This window comes from Aedes aegypti, chromosome 3 (assembly GCF_002204515.2).
Source record: "Aedes aegypti strain LVP_AGWG chromosome 3, AaegL5.0 Primary Assembly, whole genome shotgun sequence".
Taxonomy (NCBI): Eukaryota; Metazoa; Arthropoda; class Insecta; order Diptera; family Culicidae; genus Aedes; species Aedes aegypti.
The window spans coordinates 339210983-339234143 of record NC_035109.1 but is presented as its reverse complement, the minus strand read 5'-3'; positions in this window follow the sequence as shown (position 1 = coordinate 339234143).

The following is a 23161-nucleotide window of genomic DNA, read 5'->3' as shown; positions in this document are numbered from 1 at the left end:
CATTTTGTTTACCAAGTTTGACATATCGCAGTAAACTTTCAACGACATTCTAGATATTGATGTATTACTTCAAGTGCCGTCAAATTTTGAGCAACTACAAGGAAAATTAAGGTCTTTGTTTGGACCGTAATAGGTCATATAAAGAAAAAGCTGTCGCTCAGTTTAGCCAAGGCTTTCACTTTACTTGAATACAACTGTTAGATTATTTTCTAGAGCTAGTATGATTATACTGATCACTTTTCTTTCAAAGCTTAATGATTCGTATGAAACAAACAATAGTGAAACCTGAGTAGATACCCAGAAAATCCTGAGTCATCTACTTACTAATCACACTCAGTTAAAATCTTCAAGATTTCAAATTCTCAATGTTTTTCTCTACATGTATTTGTTTAATATAAGAAGATGCTATTTCATAAATTATTACAGAAAATCTTACATTATTCCTCCATAAAATAATGCGAATATTTCTTCAAGAATACTCAAGAGTCTCAATTTTTTTTTCACTCAAAATTAATTCATTTTGTTTTTTGAATAGGTACTACAAATGATTCTTCGCGATGATTTGTAATAATTAATTTAATTCAATAAAAAAAAATTGGACTTTCCATTTGAATTATGCCTTGGTTTTCTTCCCCGAAGAATTCATCTAAAGATGCTTTAAAATATCATTCAGGGATTAATTATTGTTCTAATAAAAAACTTGTCGTGCCTCCAGCAATGCTGTGAGGAACTGCTCCAAGAATTCAATAATCAATAATCATCTATTTTAAATTAATAATTTTAATAGTTACACTTCAAAAAGGGCGTAATACAAAATTTCGTCCATCTCATTCACCTTATTCAAAACTCTGCCCAAAAGTTACAAATAATTAAAAGTACCTACTTTGAACCTAATTTTGATGGTTTATTTCATCTGATAATCACGGCCAATCAAGAGGGCGTAACTTCAAAACTGACCCTACGATGTTTTTTTTTTAAATTTTGCCCAGGCATGCAGCTTAACTATAGAAAACGACTGATGAGCACAGATTTGATGGAGATTTTTTTCTGATAATAACGGTCAGGGGTGCACCGTGGGTACATTTGGTGCGGATGTGAATCTATTTTGACCGTAGCTTCTTGTAGAGGCCATAGTAAGCTCGACTTCTACTGATGATTCGCCTTTGTATTTCACGGCTGACATTATTGTCAGCCGTCAGCAAGGATCCAAGATAGGCGAACTCGTCGGCCACCTCGAACGTATCTCCGCTGCCTCGCGTTTCCATCATCTTGTCCTAGTCCCCGGCGGGATCCAAACGAACTGGAGTGTTCGCCTGAAACCTTCACACATTTTTGCATACCTTCAATCATCGCTCTTATCTCGTGAGATACCCGGGAAAGCTGTTCTCGTCCATGATTTTTCATAGCTCTACGCGTTCGATACTATCATATGCCGCCTTGAAATCGATGGAAAGGTGATGCGTCCCAATAGTATTCATGACATTTCTGGAGGATTTACCGTTCAGTAAAGATATGGTCCGTTGTCGATCGGCCGTCAACGAAGCCGGCTTGATAACTTTCCATGAACTCGGGTGACAGAGGACAGGTGACAGCCGACGGAAGATGATCTGGGATAATACTTTGTAGGCCACATTTAGAATGATGATCGCTCGAAAGTTCTCACAATCTAACTTGTTGCCTTTCTTGTAGAGGGGGCATATTACCCTTTCCTTCCACACCTCCGGTACCGTAAAATCGGGTGTAATTGATCAGTAGGGTGAAATTGATCATCGTATCACACGATTTTATTTATTCGTAATAGAGCACAAATATCAATGTAAGCTGCAGTAAATGAACGTTGTTTGTCGTAATTATTGTCGAATTGTGTGTTGTGAAGCTTTTTTGCGTTAAAGAATGTTTATCACTATGAAAATAATGTAAAATTTCAAAATCATTCACGGTGCAGTATTGACAAACACCTATGAACTTCTATTTATAAGTAAGGATTTGAACATGGTATAAACCTGAAAGTTTGTGAGGATGCTTGAGATATATCCCCAAACCAGATTTCATCATCAAAACTCGCACCAATTAGCTCACATGGTTGAAATAATTAAATTTCTGTTAGATATCATTGAATTCCTTAGGAAATTGCATACATTTAGGCGTTTTACGCGTATTTCTCGAAATTTAACTATTCGTTATTTATATAAATATTGCATTGTTAAGAATTTGACAAGCATATTCGGATTCAGGAAGCTCAAATTTATCATGTAGAGTTGTTTTGAAAACTAACAACAATGGCATTGGCAAGTGATCAATTTCACCCCGAAATGAGATCCTCTGATTTTTTTATTTAAGAGGTATTTGTTAACACTAAAATGACATTTGTTAGAAAATTTCGGTACATAAGTCGATGAGGCTCACCTTCGTACTTGTTTTCCTGCATTTAGTTGTTTGGCATTGTTAACATTATAGAAAACAGACTAGAAAAACCGTGAAAAATGATCAATTTCACCCGAAATTACGGTAGCTGTTCTGTTTCCCAGATTGTGCCTATCAGCCGGTGCAGACAAACGGCCAGCCTCTCCGGGCCCATCTTTATGAGTTCAGCTCCGATACCATCCTTACCAGCAGCTTTATTGTTCTTGAGCTGGTGAATGGCATCCTTAACCTCCCTCAAAGTGGGGGCTGGTTGATTTCCATCGCCTGCAGTACTCCTCCATTGTCCCGTCCTTCATTGCCTGTGCTCTCAGCACCATTCAGATGTTCATCGAAGTTCTGCTTCCACCTTTCGATCGGCTCGCGGCACGAAGCCGTTGCGTGTTGCGTTGAGCTTCTGATAGAACTTATGTGTTTCTTGAGACCGGCACAGTTGTTCATCCAGCTCACCCTCTTCCGGTAATGCAGCCTCGAGGTGCTGTGCGTACGCATTGGCGACATCTGGTTGCTTGAGCCGCTCAAGGTCATACCGGAGCGGCCGTCGGTACCGTACGTTGTTAACGACGGAGAGTTTAGGGCGCAGTTTGACCATCACCAGATAGTGGTCAGAGTTGATGTTAGCGCCACGATAGGTCCTGACTTCGATAATGTCGGAGAAGTGCCGTCCATCGTTCAAAACGTGGTCGATTTGCGATTATGTCTGCTGAGGTGATCTCTAGGTGTACCGATACGGGAGGCTGTGCTGGAAATAGGTGCTACGAATTGCCATATTCTTGGAGGCGGCAAAATCTATCAGTCGTAGGCCGTTCTCGTTCGGCAGCCGGTGGGCGCTGAACTTTCCAATAGTCGGTCTGAACTCCTCCTCTTGGCCAACGTTTAGATCTCCTATGATCAGTGGCGCGGGAAGTGGGTAGAATAGGTAGGACATGTACTACGCACACAAACACCTGGGTAGGACAGTCAAAGGATTGCCCTACCCATGACTCATCCGTTTGTTATCTAGAAATAGATAAGGAAATTAGAACATCCACACTGGTTATAAAGGAAACCAGTTTCGTCTATGTTTGTCACATTTGCTTAATAAAATTGATTTGAAAAGGATATTTATATTATTTTATATGAATGATAAAAAAGTTGATCCAATGAATGATTCTCAAGACAGAACTGGTAGTAGATTTCTTTTTAGAGACTTTTGATGTAAGTTTCTAAGAAGTCTCTATTTAAATGAAAGGTCTCTATTTTTTCCAAAATGGTGCTTACCTTGAATCCTGAAGCAAAATTGTATAAGCTCTAAAGAAACAGAAACTATAACGGGTTCAACAGGAGAATTTCGTCTCAGATTTCCCTAAGAAAATCTTCAGTAATGATCATAGTTATTTTATTTAGGGATCTCTAGAGGGTATCTTAGAGATATATCTCAGAAATTCTTCCAGCATTTATTAAAAGATGCTTAGAAGAATTTCCTCAAAATTTGCTCCAGGATATCCTTGAGAACTACAAAACTATTTCTTCCATTAATTTCCTTCTAAAACTATCCTAGATTTTCTACCAGATATTTAACCTAAGAGTGGTTCCAACGATTTCTACAGAATTTCTTACGAGGATATCCACAAAATTATTCCAGTGTTTGGAAAAATAGCTTATGAGTTTTATTTTTACAAAAAAAAAACCCTGCAAGAATTGTGGATTTTTTCAAGAATACATCTATGTTTCCTCCCAGAAATCCAAAATTCCCTGAGGAGTTCTTCGAACAAATCTTTTTTTTTTGTAGGAATTCTTCCAGCATTTTTTTTTTAAGTTTCTCAAAAGTTTGTTTAAGTTTTCACATCAGCCTATACTACAACTCTTCCAGTATTTCCTGCGATCATTATTATACAAATTTCTATCGAAACAAGTCCTGTCCAAAGTTTTTGGAAAGATTTCTTACTCCCGAGAATACTCCCGAGATTCGATTGAATTTTTCGACTATCAGCAAATTAACTACGAAATCTTCTTCAACTTCTCTAAGATTCCAGGAGTTATTTCAGAGATCCTTGTTCTTTGAGGATGACTTAAAAACTTACTTAAGTTTTATTAGAGGTTACTTTAGAATTTTCTTTAAAATACATCCCGGATTATTTTTCTGAAAAAAATCCTTGATATTTCTCTGGAGATATTCTTTGAAGAATTCCTGAAAGAAAATTCACAAAACTTACTTGAGAAAATTTCAATGAATTACTGGAGTAATTTCTGTAGACATCTTAGAACGAGTCTCTGGAGCAATGATGACTTCTGGAACAATCTTTGAAGTTATTCATTTCTGTGGCTCTCATTTGGAAAATCGAGGCTGAATTCCTGAGGTATTCTAAACAAAAATCTTGGAGAAATTCCCTAAGAAAATTCATGGAGTGATTCCTTGGGAAATAATCACAAAATGAATCACTAAGTGATATCTGATAATTTGGGCAAATACCTGAATTAATGTCTGATGCAATTCCTAGAGAAAATTATGAAAAACAAAAACAGTAGAATTTGTCACAAGGAATTCTAAAAAATCTTAGATCTCAGAGAAATGTCTTATATCCTGGCTCCTTTAAGGATTTGTTTTGTTTTTTTTCTGTTCGGAACATAAACCACTGCGACCAAGATTTGATCTATTGTAGTATATCCCGCGTCCTTTGTTTAGTGCATGTCGTGTTACCTTATCACTATTGAGAAGTGATAAAGTATTCGGTTTTCTTACAGTTGTAATTCCTAACTTGATCGCAGGAAAGCATTCTAATTGAAAGGTTCCGCTATTTATATCCTTTGAAGAATGTGGTGGGTACACTCTCCACAGGTGCGCCCCTTTATCAGTCAAAATCGGATCCCTTGATAAAGCCAAGAAATTACACCGATATGGTCCATGCATCAGAATCCTAGTCCTTACTTCTTCAAACTAGAGAACTAAAGAAATAAAAGACTAGAAAAAAAAACTCATTTTTTTCCTTGTCTCAAGATCATTCTCGGCAACCGGGAAAACCGAGACTTGTCACTTTCAACAAGGTTTACAATTGTAATAAGGACTAAAAAATGTTCCTTTGATTACTATAATATCCTGTTCTCTTCGTTTGAAGCAGTCAGGACTAGGGTTCACTGGTAGATCTTTACCCCATGACGCACCACGAAAAGGTGATCTACCAGCGTTATGGGTCAAGGATTTGTTTTGTTATCTTGGTTTTTGTTTGGTCTATTTTCGACCTCTTTTTTATTTATCTCAGGTCTTTTCTTCTGGTAAGAGGTCTCTTATTTTTCATTTTTAAAGCACTCAGTCGTCCTTTGCGTTTGAGCCCAACAAATATAGTTACTTAGGGGTAAACAATTTCCTAACTTCAATGAGCAGAAAACAGTTGTCCTACCCATATTCTTGAACGTACTCGCTATCGAGCAGCGCGTAAAAAGCGTCTTTATTATCATCAGTGCTCCGGCGTTTATTATGCTGAAGTTGAAGAAAAGCATGGATGAGTACAGCTTTCCCGGGAAGCTCACGAGACTGACAAGAGCAACGATGGAAGGTATGCAAAATTATGTGAAGGTTTCAGGCGAACATTCCAGTTCGTTTGAATCCCGCCGGGGACTACGACAAGGTGAGGGACTTTAGTGCCTTTTGGTCAATATTGTGCTAGACGGTGTCATAAGGAGAGCCGGGCTCAACAGCTGGTACCGTCAAACGGGGTAACTTGCAGCAATTTTCAACTTCAAAGCTATCTGGATGAAAAATTTGAGGATACAGATGAAACAAAAACCATCTTGTACCCTAATCGCCACGTAAAGAATACCACGCTGTATAAATTTTGTCAGTATTTGGTTTTCTGGGATCAGGAACGACGACAAATATACATTTTTAATGCTACCCCTGATGTGGGGTAACATGCAACACACAGTGCTATCTAAAGAAAACTATTGAAAACTTAACCTTAATCGTGTTATTATGATCATTTGATAATTTTCTGCAGTAAAAGTATGACAATAATCACAAACAGGCTACTCTACTCTTAGAAAACTAATTATTATTGATTAAACTATGAGTAATAAATCAATTCCATTGAAAACTTCATTGGCATTGCATAAGGTGTCCACACGAGGAAATTTCAGCATATGATAAGTCTTGAATTTATTGGAAAGCAATTGAAACGTTTTAATGCAACTTTTTTACAAATACAATGGTGTTTTAGGTTATACTTCACATAACTTATACATATTTAAATCAAAGTGACGTATCACAAAGCGTCTTAAAATGGTTTCTGTTGGTGTTTTGACATAACTTTCACCATTTTTATGCAGATCGTTCCCAGTGGCAGATCTGAAAGGTAATTTTTATACAGGTTCAAAATTATTCATTATTTGCATGAAGAAAATAAAACTAAATCTTATAATAACGTGATTTATGTAAATTTCCTAATATTTAGTACAAAATGTGTATTGAATTGATTAAGCTGCAAAAATTATAATGTTACTCAACAAATGTACGTTCAATTTTGCCTTTTCATGTGTTTTCGATGACAAAAGGCAAAAAATATCAAACAATTGAGATCAAAATTGCTGTTGCAAGTTACCCCACAAGGGTATTCAAAACCGTTTTTTAATTTTTATAGTGTTTAACCATCAAAATATCAAAACTTTTATATTTTTTTTTTCTCTCTTTATTAACGAGATTTTTAGCCCTGGGCTGGTTCATCTCGGGACCAACGGCTTTACTTCCCTTCCGAAAACTTTTATATTGTCAATTTGTACACTACTTAGTAATGTTACTAATAGTAAATGCTTCGAATGACATATTTCTACCGTTTGTGTTGTGCAAGGAACGTTTTTCAGCATTATTTTACACAATCCAACGTGTAATATGATTTTCACCTCCAGCAAACCAACCAAAAAATAAACAATACCCAAACCCTCGCCAAAATCTTCTGTTGTATATCTAAGGTCAATAAACGGCGGAATATATTATAATAATTCAATTCAATGCTGAACGAAACGACGTTTCGGTTACATGACGAAGTGTTGCAAGTTTCACCCCTGTTGCACGATACCCCGTTTGACGGTATACGATTTTTACGAGATCCAGTAAATTTGTTTGCTTCGCGGATGATATGGACATTGTCTGCCGAACATTTGAAAAGGTGGCAGACCTGTACACCCGCCTGAAACGCGAGACAGCAAAAGTTGGACTGGTGTTGAATGCGACCAAGATGAAGGTAGAGTAAGGTGACACTGAAGCTTCAACATATTGGTTATATTGTGCTGAACAAACTTGTGTCAAAATATTTACCCACTATTAGTTATAATAGTTTCAAAATTGAGTGTATTAAACGAACTTTTTCCCCACCGGTGGGGCAAGGGTTCAAATCTAGTATGGGGCAAAAGTTCGCTAACAAAAACACAAAATATTGATACTTTCATGACAGGCATACTTTATATCAGCCATGAACTTATGTTTGCCGAAAAATACACACTAAATTTCCATCCAAAAATTGCGCAAACATGGTTAATAGTAATAGGGAAAGTGTACCATTTATGGCCATAGTGGTTTCCTGTTTGGACATATGTGAAATTTTGATAACTTTCACATTTTAAATCTTTTTTTACTACTACGACACACAAAAAAATTCAAGATTCGAAGACATTAAAGTAATTACGGGAAATAGGGAACCACTATGTCCATAGCTGGTACACCTACCCTATTTGAAGTGTCAGTCTCTTACTTGAATAGAATTCGAACCACCATAACATTTATAAGCTTTGTTTTAAATTCAGTTAGAAATCTTGAAAAGAAACTCTTGCCCCACTTTACTCTACATGCTAGTTGGTGGAGCCGAGCTCGACAGGGCTCGCCTCGGTAGCAGTGTTACAATAGACGGGGATACGTTCGAGGTGGTCGACGAGTTCGTCTACCTTGGAACCTTGCTGACGGCTGATTATAACGTAAGCCGTGACATACTGAGGCATATCATCAGTAAAAGTCGGGCCTCCACAAGCAGCAGCGTTCAAAAAAGATTCACACCCACACCAAATGTACCATGTACAAAACACTCATAGAGCCGGTAGTCATTTACGGGCATGAAATTTGGATGATGCTCGAGGCAAGCACTTGGACTCTTCGAACGTCGGGTGCTTAGGACGATCTTTAGCGGTGTGGCGCCGAAGGATGAACCACGAACTCGTGCAACTCTTCGGCGAACCCAGTATCCAGAAGGTGGCCAAATCTGAAAGGATACAATGGGCAGGGAATGTTGCGAGAATGCCGGACAGCAACCCTGCAAAGATAGTGTTCACTTCGGGGTTCCGGATTATTTGGCCGAACGCCATTTGGCCAAATGCCGTTTGACCGACCGCCATTTGGCCGAATGCCGTTTGACCGAACGCCATTTGGCCGAAAGGGTCATTTGGCCAAATGCCATTTGGCCGAATGCCGTTTGGCCGAAAATTGAAACAATAGGTAACGCTAACAGTTAGCATGTAATTGAAATGAATTTCAAAGTTGAATTTCGGAGATCAGCTTATTTTTGAAGAAGAATAAATCATCATTATGAGTCCAAGCAACAGTCAGAGCTATAAGAAGAACATCCTTAATGTAAGCAACTATTCACTTCTCTACTAGCCACAACAGCTGCCAGTTCTGGACAAACATTTCAAAAGGGCACATCGACAATGGTAAACATTGGCTTTGCAAGACGCTGTTGAGCCCAATTCAACTCGATCACGCCCACCAATACCACTATCAAGAAGAGCTAACACCAATCTTTCTGATAGTGGTGTTAGTTTGCGTGGGCGAGCTAAAAAGGGCTCAACAGCAACGTTTCTGAAAAAAGGCTCAAGACCTCTTGGGCCCTTTTTAAATGTTCGTCCAGAGTTGTGGTTTTTCTCATTGCGTTTGTAATCAACTTTTGACAATGACTAATACGGTTTACGACTTACTCGTCCTTCTGCAGGATCGCTTTGCTTAGATTCCCCAAGAATCGTACTTAGAAAATTGTTTTATGCTTCTAGCAATCAAATCAACAGTTAGCTTCTTAGCCGTGAGTGTACGCCGAGTCATGTGGTTTACGGCTTCAAGCAAACAACGGTGCAGAGTTCTGTTCAAACGTTGCAATCTTAATTTTGGAAGAGAATAACATCTCTAATTATCCTGGTGCTGTTTTGAATAAGTCTCTAAGAACATTTATAATACGTTCTTAACGCCTTATTTCCAATAATTATGAAAGAACAACCTTTGGTAAAAAGAAGGACAAATCTCATATGAAAATATAAGCAACGGTAATGTAAATAACTATTATATTAGTACAACTACGAAGAACTGATTTAAAGAACAATAGCTCTTGAAACGCCCAGATAGCCGTAGCGGTAAACGCGCAGCTATTCAGCATGACCATGCTGAGGGTCGTGGGTTCGAATCCCGCTGGTCGAGGATCTTTCCGTAAAGGAAATTTTTTCGATTCCCAGGGCATAGAGTATCTTCGTACCTGCCACAGGATATACACATGCGAAAATGGCCAATCGGCAAAAAAAGCTCTCAGTTAATAACTGTGGAAGTGCTCATAAGAACACTAATCTGAGAAGCAGGCTCTGTCCCAGTTGGGACAATCTATGATAGCATTAGCAAATGTATTGCAAATGATCGTTAGATCAGTATAACCACAAAGAACTGCCGATGATTTAAAGAAGGTACAATTCCCAATCAAAGTATAAGCGAAATATTTGCCAATAGTAATGAAACCAGTAGAACTCGAAAGAATAGCCTATGTTAAAAAGAAGTAAAAATTTCGGATGAAATAATTGAAAATTATCTTAAACTTCAGCACACCGTTGATAACCCAAGAACGAACCAATCATCAGCTTAGAGTCTTGGAACGGTGTGAAGTTCACAACTTCGTCCTGAATTGACAAGTCACAGCTATCACAGTTATTGGGCCACTCTTCAGAATCCTACACATCAGCGTTGATGCAATTGGATTATTTTTTGTTAGTAATTCGGCCAAACGACCCGTTCGGCCAGATGGTATTCGGCCAAATGGCGTTCGGCCAAACGGCATTCGGCCAAACGGCGTTCGGCCAAATGGCCGGACACCGACGAGCGTCGACAGAACTGAGCATGGAGAGATGCAGCAACGAACCGAGTGTTGCGGCGTGAAATTGTTGATTCAGTGTTATCTGTTTAAATGTTAACTAAACAAATGAATGTGAAACAAAATCGCATAAAATCAATAATTTTGGAATTATCAATTTATCGGCTTAGGTTGAGGTAATCTGACCTCAACTGTAAGACCGTCTCCAGTGACGTGTACTAGGCTCGATTTATCTATCGAATTCTTGTTATCTTTCTTTGTCTTATGTCTGCTATTTGTGCTATCAGCAACCTGATTCTCATTGATCAAAAATCAAAAATAGAAATAGATTTCGCCACGCCCTCGATTGACCCATAACTAGTTGTAACCGGAACATATTGGATGAGTACATTTGGAAGATCTGATCAGGCTATACCGAACAACTACCTCGACGGTTTTGGAATACGGTAGCTTTGGGTTAACATCATTCGTGGAAATATGTCTCTCTGTAGTTATTGAAAAATGATATCCCGTTTGACAAATGAATGTTTGGTAAACTAACGTCTAACGACATTTGGCCGAGTTGATATTCTGCTCAATAAGGTACACTGTTGAACATAATGAAGATTGCGTCATGTAAACTTCAGTTATGCGATGTAAACATGATGCCACGCTCCAATTATTTGCATTACATAGAAATTTACACGTTTCGTTCGAACCGTGTAACTCTGAACAAGCCTATCATTGGAAGAAAGAAAAATCCAGATTGAAATATTAACAGCTTATTTTAAGAGTGTGCCTAAAGGATCCTTCCTTAGCAGAGTGATTAGAGTTCGCAGCTACACAGCAATGTCATTCTTAGGTTCCTGGCTTCGATTCCCGGTTGGTCCAGGATCTTTTCGAAATGGAAATTTCCATGACTTCCTTGGGCATAGAGTATCATCGTACCTGCCATACGATATACAAATGTGAAAATGGTAACTTTTGCAAAGAAAGCTTTCTGTTAATAACTGTGTAAGCGCTCAAAAGTACACTAGAAGAAGAAGAGACCTCTAGAAATATCCACAGACTCTAAAGAATTTGACCAAAAGTCTTTATGCCAGTCGTCCATTCGACCAAACGTCCATATGTCAAACATCCAACGCTCAAACCCTTTTTTATTTGCCCTTGATGATGATTCAATAGACTGATATGCGTCGCGTAACTATTCGTATCATGTGTCATATGCAATCAGTATATGTTAAATGCAAATATCTTCCATATTGAACTTTCGGGAAGCGATCCTGTTTTAGCGATGAGACACCGAGTATCAGCAATAAGTTTTCTACTGAAATACTTTGGATCTGCGACGACCTCGATCATTTGGAAACTACACAATACAATTGTGAGATAACTATGGAATGTTACGTAAAATTGTGCATCCTTCCGCCAAACGTGCTCTCTATGATTGAATGGGAATCCTCAGGCATCTTCATATCAACGTTTTTAATTGAATTACGGACAAATTGATTGCTATCATGCACTGAATCGTTCAACATCATGTGTCTTGCGTTTGCCACGCGTGCCGCGGAGGGTACAATTGCAGTGGGTGCAACTATATTCTCTTGACTATAGTGAGCAAATTTGCGTCATTGCCATGGTCAGCGATCAGAACTCTTCCTGATTTGCAAATTGATGATACCTATGAAATCGAAGTGTGCCAATTGGTAGAATATTAGTTTCAAGATTTCAGTTTTGAAGGAAAACTCAAGACTTCATAGTGTTGGAAAAAGTGCATTTTCAAATCACCAAGGTACTTTATCTGAGATAGATTTTTTATACAAACTTCGGATCGATGTAACTAAATTATTGAGCATGAAATTTTCTTCGAGAAAACCACAATTGGTGTTAATTAGACATTTACAACGCATCCTCATTGCATTTTTACCAATAAGCATGACCAGGGATTGAATCTTGAGAAAATTGAGAGAATCTTTCACGTATTGCTCTCTTTAACTATCATAATATGCAGTGCCTTCATCTTATTCTTTCTGGCGTTACGTCCCCACTGGGACAAAGCCTGCTTCTCAGCTTAGTGTTCTTATGAGCACTTCCACAGTTATTAACTGAGAGCTTACTATGCCAATGACTATTTTTGCATGCGTATATCGTGTGGCAGGTACGAAGATACTCTATGTCCTGGGAAGTCGAGAAAATTTCCAACCCGAAAAGACCCACGACCCTCAGCTTGGTCTTACTGAATAGCTGCGCGTTTACCGCTACGGCTATCTGGGCCCCGGTGCCACGGTGGACAAAATTAAGAATCAACGCTCCGTCATCGTAATCATCGTCATCATCGAAACTTAACCTTAGTTTGATACTGGGGTCATTATGACCCAAAATCGGATTTCAACCTGCAATATCTCTGTTGTTATCAAACGGATCTTTCTGAAATTTCCTGACTTTTAATATTTTGTGGAAACGAAGCGCAAGACCAAAAATTTTTTTTCTTAAGGTGATTCTAAGATGGCGCCACAAAAAAACAACTTAATAAGATACTGGGGTCATTATGACCCAGAAATGTATACCTCTATAAATCAGCGAAATATCAACCGAATAATGAAATTTATGCCGCATTCAAAAGATATACTCCTCAAGATTCTGATCAGTACCTGGAATACCGGTTCCGGTTCCAGTGGCCACCGGGAATCGGCTACGAAGGGGACCATGTTGGCCTCGTGGAATTTCAGTACACCCAGTCCAGAAATCTGCAGTCATCACCAAATTGTATGAGATGCAGGCCATATAGGAACGTACTGCCTTCAGCAAACTTGCTTCAGGGACCAAGAACTTCCACATGGGATACAATTTAGTTCAGAACTCGACCACCGCGTGGCGCTAGCGTCGATATGAACTTCCGGTAGGGACTAATTATGCGATAACTCGAGATTGCGAGCACATAGAAGGTTGCTGTCTTCGGCAAAGTTGCTCAGGAGGATAAGGACTTCCACACAGGATACAATTCAGTTCAGAACCCGACCACCGCGTGGCGCTAGCGTCGATATGAACTTCCGGTATGGACTAATTATGCGATAACTCGAGATTGCGATCACATAGAAGGTTGCTGTCTTCGGCAAAGTTGGTCAGGAGGACAAGGGCTTCCACATAAGGTACAATTCAGTACAGAACTCGACCACCGTGTGGCGCTAGCGTCGATATGAACTTTCGGTAGGGACTAATTATGCGATAACTCGAGATTGCGAGCAAATAGAAGGTTGCTGTCTTCGGCAAAGTTGCTCAGGAGGATAAGGACTTCCACATAGGATACAATTCAGTTCAGAACTCGACCACCGCGTGGCGCTAGCGTCGACATGAACTTCCGGTAGGGGCTAATTATGCGATAACTCAAGATTGCGATCACATAGAAGGTTGCTGTCTTCGGCAAAGTTGCTTAGGAGGACAAGGGCTTCCACATAAGGTACAATTTAGTTCAGAACTCGACCACCGCGTGGCGCTAGCGTCGATATGAACTTCCGGTATGGACTATTTATGCGATAACTCAAGATTGCGAGCACATAGAAGGTTGCTGTCTTCGGCAAAGTTGCACAGGAGGATAAGGACTTCCACATAGGATACAATTCAGTTCAGAACTCGACCACCGCGTGGCGCTAGCGTCGACATGAACTTCCGGTAGGGGCTAATTATGCGATAACTCGAGATTGCGATCACATAGAAGGTTGCTGTCTTCTGCAAAGTTGCACAGGAGGATAAGGACTTCCACATAGGATACAATTCAGTTCAGAACTCGACCACCGCGTGGCGCTAGCGTCGATATGAACTTCTGGTATGGACTAATTATGCGATAACTCGAGATTGCGATCACATAGAAGGTTGCTGTCTTCGGCAAAGTTGGTCAGGAGGACAAGGGCTTCCACATAAGGTACAATTCAGTTCAGAACTCGACCACCTCGTGGCGCTAACGTCGACATGAACTTCCGGTAGGGGCTAATTATGCGATAACTCGAGATTGCGAGCACATAGAAGGTTGCTGTCTTCGGCAAAGTTGCTCAGGAGGATAAGTTACATGATAAGTCACATGAGATACAATTTAGCTCTGAATTTGACCACCGTGGTTTGCTGGCGTTTTATGAACTTACAATAGGAGCTAGTTATGCGATATTTAGAAATTGCATACACATAGAAGGATGCTCGTTTTTCAGACAATTTTCAGACTTACCATGCATTTTTGAGGAAGAAATATTTTACCAAGTACGAACATTTTAGTGTTCTAATATTTAACAAAAGCGAGATTTTCTTAACCCTCCTAGAGGAACTTGAAAAAATTACTGGAAAAATATCAAGAAAAAATCATGAAAGTATCACAAAAAGCGGGACCCATTTACTACATCCAACGAAACCTCTAATTAAAAAAATTAGCAATAGTTGCAAACTATTTCTTGCAAAAGTGAAGAAACAATTTCTGGAGAGATTGTGGAAGGAAATGCATAGGTAGATAATTTGTGCAAGGAACTTTCAAACAATTTTCTATGAAAACAGAAAAACAAATTGCTGAAAGAAATCCGTGAGAAACTCCAAAATGACCTAAACAGTAAGGAGCAATTTTTAAAATCATTGGAAAAATAAATAGATTGATAAACTTACGCCTTGAAGAGTATTAGGGGCGTCTCTCCTAGGAGATAATTTATAAGGATGTCCTCAAAAAATATTCTGGGGCGTATCCCTAGAAGAAGTTAAAGATAGAATTCCGAAAGAAACTCTTGAGCTTGTTTTTTTTCTTAAGATATTTCTTACCTTTTCTTACCTTCACTTAAAAAAGTGCACGTCGTAAACTTTAATTTGAACGTATTCCTCTGCGTGAATGGTGATTATCTTATCACCTAAACTATTCTTCGCAAGTTAGAAGTAAGAAGATTTGCTAGCATGACTTGAAGTACAAAGATGTGAATGTTTTCGGATAGTGATAATCATCAATGTTATTACAGGTCGGACTCGATTATCCGGAGTTTGTTTTTGATATTCTTGTTTTCAGTTTTTATGCATAAATTTGAGATAGTTTAGTATTGTTATATACAATATAAATGGTTAAGCAGTTTTGGGCGTAGGTAAGAAAACGAGAGTTTGAGAAAAGTTTTTTTCTTGTGTATACTAGTCAAATTTTTTTTCTTCTCAAGCCCCAATGTACCTAGAAATAATTTATGGCTACGCCACTGCATCATATAAATAAAAACAACGAAAAACGATAATATTTAAGTAATTTTATCGCAAATTTAAATTTTTCTTTTAGCGATTCGATTATCCGGAGGATGAAATAAAAATCGATACTCCGGATTATCGAGTCCGACCTGTATTGAGATAAATACAAGTTTATAGTAAAATGAAAAGGTGCGTGAATTTGATCTAACGTTAAATTTAATGCTGAAGTAGTTGATTTGTTTCAGAATAAATTATTTTTGCGTAAATAAAAAAAAATAACAGGATAGTAATGTCAACATAAAAAATTCTTCTTCGTTAACTTCTGCAAATTTCAACATATATTGCGTACAAGATTTAGTGTAAAAATTTTGTATTATAACAATATTACCATGAAGAACTTAGAGAAATTTCATCACATTATCTTGAAAGAAGATTTGTACAAAAAATCAATTTTCTCGTAAAATTCCATAATAAGTTATTAGAAGAATCAAATTCAACTCATGTAAAACTTCAACGAGACTTTCAGTAGACTTACAGAGCAATTCCAAGAATGACCGTGGAGGAATTCATACATTAACTTGAACGAATGTTGCAAACATCTTTTGGACTAATACTAGAAAAAGCAGCTGGAGGAATTCCAGAAATAGCTTCAATGGGACGCATTATTAAACTGTACCCGGAAGTGTTTTCAAGAAAACCCTCTTGAGAAAATTCAAATCGTCAAATCGAAAAATAATAACTTGAGAAATACCGAAAACAATTTAAAATCAGATCGTAGAAGAATTCAATAAAAAAGACCTGTGAGGGATTTACAAAAACTCTGAAGAATTCGCTCCAGATAAAAATTATGGAAAATTTCAAAAGGTACTCTTTTGAGGGAGTTTATAGATTTATAAGATTTCTCCGGGAATTAATCCATCCTCATGGAACTTTTCCAGGCATTATTGCAGAGATTACTTCAAGGACTTCTACAGCGATTATTCCAAAGATTCTTCAAGCTATCTCTCCTGACATTCCTCCAATAAAAATAACAGATTCCCCTAAGGATTCCTCCAAGAAGATTACTTAAGATATTTCTCGAGACATTCCGTAGGTAGTCCTCTCAAGATTCTTCTAGGAATTAGTCCAAAAATTGCCTCCAGGAATTCTATAACGAATTATTCCAGAGATTCCACCATTCAATTGGGGATTTTACAAGAAATTATTTTATGAGTTCTTATAGGGATCGCTGAAGAAATTCTTGCAGGAGCCTAAGAAGGGATTCTCGAGGAAAACTCTGGAGGAATTCCTTACAAAAATTCCCGGAACATCAAATATGCTTTTCAGTTACGCAGTCTTTATTTTTTTCAACATTCTAATTATAATAAAGACTACGTAGACGAAACTCATATTTCATTTATATAAACAGTCAAATCTCTACCAGTTCATTCCTGAAACGATATCTACAGTAAACTGTAAAGATTTGCATAGAGAAATCCCTGGAGGAGCCTTAGGATAAACTCCTGTAAGAATCCATGAAGGATTCTATAAGTCAATTACTGAAGGACTCCTGGAGACATATCTGGAGGAACCACTGGAGAATCCTTGGAGGTATCCCAGGAAGAATCGTTATAGAGATTTTGATGGTGGAATCGTTAGAGAAATCCCTGGAAAATCCCCTATAGATTTTTTTCTGGAAAAATCTCTGGAAGAATCTTTATAGAAATATTTAAATGGAAAAACATTCTGGAAAAATCTAAGGAGAAATATTCGAAGGAATCCATGAAGAGATTTAAAAAAATGTAGAGATTTAACTGGAGGATTATATGTAGAGATTTTTTTAATGTAATCCATAGAGAAATATTTAGCATAAGTTCTGATAATATTCCAGCAGGAATTTATGGGAGAATCTCTGAAGAAATTTCAAGAAGAAGTCTTGGGGGAATTCATGGAGTATTATTGGACCCAGAACGAATCCCTGAAGAAATTCTTGGGGAATTCTGAAAGATTATCTTGGGAAATCTTTGAGGCAATTCATGTAATTTCCTTGAGGAATTTGTGAGTTTTAGAACGGCTGCAGAAATTCCTTGTGAAATCCTTGTAGAATTTCCTCGAAGAATCATCCCTGGAGCGATCCGTGGAGGAATCCTGGAAAAAATCTCCGGTATAATTTCTGGACGAATCTCGAGAGAACTGCTTGGGGATATCTTTGTATGTATTCGTAGAGGAATCCTCGGAATAAATTCTGGAGAAATCACTAGAGAAACATCTTTAGTAATCCTTGAAGAGATTGTTTTAGTGTAACTCCTGGAGAAAGCCTTGAAGATATCTGTGCAAGAATCCCTGTAGACACATTTTTTGGAGCAATCCTTGCAAAAGTCTGTGGAAAGTTTTGTAAAGGAATGCCAGAAGAAATTACTTAAAAAATCCCTGGATTTCTCGGAGAAATTTCGAAGCATTCCTGAAACGAATCCTGGAGGAATCATTGGGGAAATTCCTGAAATAATCCCAGTAAAGATTTTTCTGGAGGAATCAATGGAGAAATCACTAAAGACATTTAGTGTAGAACTAGCCCTCGTGCGTTAAAATACACTCAAATAAAGATTAAAAAAAAAAAAAAACTAAAGACATTTCTGCTGGAAATCTTTGCGAAATCGCTAAGGTACATATTTTCTTGTAGGAATCCTTGTGAAAATTTCTTGTCAACTCCCTGGCCTGGAGAAATATGAGTATGGAAACCAAGAATCAAATATACTGTCAGTTAGTTATAATCTTAGCTCGAAAAACTGCTTTGAGGAAAATGTCTTCAAATAACTACAATTTCATGCATGGCGAACAAAAGTTCTTCCTGGTAGAATCTCTGGCAAAAGTCCTAGTGGATCTCCAGGAGAAATCACTGTAGGGATTAAGGTAAAGATCAGCTTGGATTATTTTCTGGTAAAATCCCAGGAGGAATCTTCGAAAGATTTCCTGGAGAAATCTCTGGAAGAGTCTCTGAAGATATTTGTAGAAGATGATGAGCAGAAGGGCTTGAGTTTGTATACCATCGGATGAGCTCTCGGTACAAAACTGTAGAATTCATCATACAAATCATTTAAGGTTACTGGACTATCTCCTTTGAATAACTCTGATGTGAACTACGCCTTGAGATCCAGATGATTTTTTGAAGGAATTCCAGAAGGAAATACTGGTGTAAAGTCATAAGATTCCTCCGGATCCAATTAAAAAAAAAGTGCACAGGTAGTGCAAAAACTTCTAAAGAAATTTAGAAGTATTTTTTCCGCAACTTTATGACATTATCTGTATCTAACTCTTGTTGGAATTTTAGAAGTGACTACAATATAGTTCATATCATATCATAGAGCTCATTTCATATTATATAGTTTATATCGTACCATATACTTCATTTCAGATCGTGTAGTTGATAACATATAGGAGCAATATAATGACGAGCGTCACGCGGAATTTACTACGCAGAATAAAAAAAACTTAACAAGTTTGCCGAAGATAAAACCTTCAAAAGAGAGCTCCTTCGGGAAATGCATATAGACGCCAGCACCACATGCCGGTCAAATTTTGAACGTATGTTCATGCCGAATTCCTTATTCTCTCGAACAATTTTGCCGCAGACAGCATCCTTCTATAAGTTCACAATCTCGATATATCGCATAATCAGTAGAGATGGTCGGGTCTCGGGTTTTCAAACCCGAACTCGACCGGTTCGGGTCGGATTTGCAGGCTAGAAATTTTTTTCGATTAAGTCGGAATCGGGCTTGTAAAAAATCGGGTTTAGGTGGAGTTTAGTAAAAGTTATGGAAAGATTAACAACCAGAAAGCTTCCTTATGCATCAGAAACGATGAATTTATCTATTTTTAAAACTCTGTTTTTTCTTACAAAAATTTCTTGGGTTTCGAGTCGAGTACGGATTTGAACAGAGGATTTTTTCAGGTTCGGGTCGGTTCCGGGTTTGAAGAAATAAAGTAAGTAGAGTACGGGTTGGGTTTGGGCTCGAAAAATGTGAAACCCCCCTCTAATAATTAACCTCTACCGGAAATAGAAAACGACGTCAAATCCACCGGGTGGTCGAGTTCTAAACTGAACTGTGGCCCATGTGGAATACCTTATTCTTTTGTGAGACTGACTCTAATATTGTGGTTGGTCCACAAACCCCTCACGCTGAAGACCTGGGATCAAATCACATAACCTGATGGTCACTTTGGAGCCGTTGGTCTCGACATAAACTTGATATGGGTTAAAAACCTCATTATAAGAGACAAAAAAATATCCTCTTGGGCAACTTTACCAAATACATCCTTCTATATGCACATAATCTTGAGTTATCGCATAACTAGCCCTTACCGGAAGTTGATACCGACGCAAGCGCTACGCAGTAGCCAAGTTCTGATCTAAATTGTAACCAATGTGGAAGTCTTTATCCTCCTGAGCAGTTTTGCGGAAGACAGCATCCTTCTAAATGACCCATAACGCGGGTACATTAACTTTTCGTGGTGCGTTATAGGGAAAAGATAAGTGACTGACTGCTTCAAACAGAGAGAACAGGATGTTCTTGTAATGAAAGGAACACTTATTAGTCCTTGTAACATTCGAAACCTTGTTAAAAGTGACAAGTCTCGGTTTTCCCAGTTGCCGAGAAAGATCTGACAATGATCGAGATACGGAAAAAAATGGAGTCTAATTCAACAATTTGTTTTCTAATCCTTTATTCATTTAGTTCTCTAGTTTGAAAAAGTAAGGACAAGGATTCTGATGCATGGACAATATCTGTGTAATTTCTTAGCTTTATCAAAGGATCCGATTTTGACTGACAAAGGTGCACTCACCACACTCTTCGAAGGGAAAAAAAAGCGAAACCTTCCAATTAGAATCCTTTCCAGCGATCGAGTTACAAATTACAACTGAAAGAAAACCGAATACTTTATCTCTTCTCAATAGTGACAGAGTAAAACGATATGAACTAAACAAAACACACGAGATACACTACAATAGATCAAATGTTGGTCGCAGTGGTTATGTTCCAGACAGAAAAAAAAAATCCGTCTATATGGTCGCAATCTCAACTAATCGCATAATTATCTCCAACCGAAAGTTCATATCGACGCTAGCGCCACGCGGTGGTCGAGTTCTGAACTGAATTGTATCCTATGTGTAAGTCCTTATCCTCCTGAGCAACTTTGCTGAAGACAGCAACCTTCTATGTGCTCGCAATCTCGATTTATCGCATAAATAGTCCATACCGGAAGTTCATATCGTAGCTAGCGCCACGCGGTGGTCGAGTTCTAAACTGAATTGTACCTTATGTGGAAGCCCTTGTCCTCCTGAGCAACTTTGCCGAAGACAGCAACCTTCATTGTGCTCGCAATCTCGAGTTATCGCATAATTAGCCCCTACCGGAAGTTCATGTCGACGCTAGCGCCACGAGGTGGTCGAGTTCTGAACTAAATTGTACCTTATGTGGAAGCCCTTGTCCTTCTTAGCAACTTTGCCGAAGACAGCATTCTTCTATATGCTCCCAATCTCGAGTTATCGCATAATTAGTCCATACCGGAAGTTCGTATCGACGCTAGCGCCACGCGGTGGTCGAGTTCTGAACTAAATTGTATCCCATGTGGAAGTTCTTGGTCCCTGAAGCAAGTTTGCTGAAGGCAGTACGTTCCTATATAGCCTGCATCTCATACAATTTGGTGATGACTGCAGATTTCTGGACTGGGTGTACTGAAATTCCACGTGGCCAACATGGTCCCCTTCGTAGCCGATTCCCGGTGGCCACTTGAACCGGAACCGGTATTCCAGGTACTGATCAGAATCTTGAGGAGTATATCTTTCGAATGCGGCATAAATTTCATTATTCGGTTGATATTTCGTTGATTTATAGGGGTATACATTTCTGGGTCATAATGACCCCAGTATCTTATTAAGTTGTTTTTCTTAACATCCGCGGAAGGTTAAAAAGCAGTTTTCCTGTACAAAACTAAAAATTATTCGTTGAAAGTGTGTTCACTGTGTTGTGGTTGGAGAATATAATACAGTGAACACATTTTCCTGCAAATCTCCTTGATTTTAAACGAAAAAACTGCTTTTGAAATTTCGGAAATCAATGACGGATCCTGCCCCCTTAACCCTCTAATACCCAACCCCGCCTTTAGACGGGGTGCACTTTGAAAATTTGTGTATTTTTTTGTAGCTCGAAAATAAAAAAGATTTTATTTTTGGCTTAAACCTTGGCTCATAACACGCATATTAGGGAAGTTCCTTATGACTTTTGAAACTTTTTTGTATTTTTGGAAAATGTTTGAAAAATTGTATTTTTGTATAACCTACAAATGCCTGGAGTTTACTTAACGTGTAATTTAAAAAATCGTATCTCTAATATTTTTCTACAATCAACCTATCACAGAAGAAGAGCCTGATGGTATTGAAATAATTTCAAATCTGTTTTTCCGTTAGTTACACGGAAAATAAAACATGCTTCGAAAAAAAAAATAAAAATTAATATATTCAAAAATACCGTAAAAATGTGATTTTTTATTATTGCCAAAAATCAGTACTCAGGAGAGGCTTCAAGAAAAAAATAAAAAGAATAGGGATGTTCAAAAATAAAAATTATAAAAATCAAAAACCAAAATTCATAGATTTACGAATAAAAATAAATCATTGCCCAAAACGTGTTTAGAACGATTTTAGATAACGAAAAATGATATTTAGATCGAAAATAAAAATTTGGGTATTAGAGGGATAAGAAGGTGATATATTCCGAAAACTGACAGCTAATCGACGACGAAATTCCTATCCACCTCGAACTGATTTGCGAAAAAAATGATCTAGTGGTCCGGAAGATATAGGGTTCGATAGGAGTGACGTCACATGTTTACAATCAAACTTGATATTTACATCAGTGAAGAGCCTGCCTTGTTAATTTTTATGCCGTGATGCACATTATGAGATGCTAGTATTAGAAAGTCAGCAGAAATTAATAACGCCAAAAACCTTTTTTGACTGGGCTGTGTCGCAAAAGGTGAAAGTCCAATTTAAAAAAGATTGGGAATTTATCAATGCAACTGAAAATTACTATTCAGAGGCTGAAAAATTTCTTCAGGAATGATTTTCTAACCTTGTTCCAATTCCTGGAACAAAAAAATATCATTCATTTATACCAAAAGACGAACGAAGCATTTTTGCTAGTGAATTCTCAGATGCACATGAAAACCAAGAAAATACAGCATGCTTTGTTCTTAACAATACAAAGAAACGAAAATCTTCTGGTGTTAGCAACCAAAGACAATCTTCCCGGTTGGAAAAATAGATAGTATTAAGATGAAAATGTAAGTTATACACTGAATAATTGAATAAATAAAATTAAAAAAATAATAATCTTATTTGTTCCATAGAAAAGAAAGAATCCCTTTTCAGTGTAATGAGAAATTGAGGCAGAAACAGTTTTTTTTCAGTTTTTCTTAGCGGAGTAATTTCTCATGAAAAATATCATCCA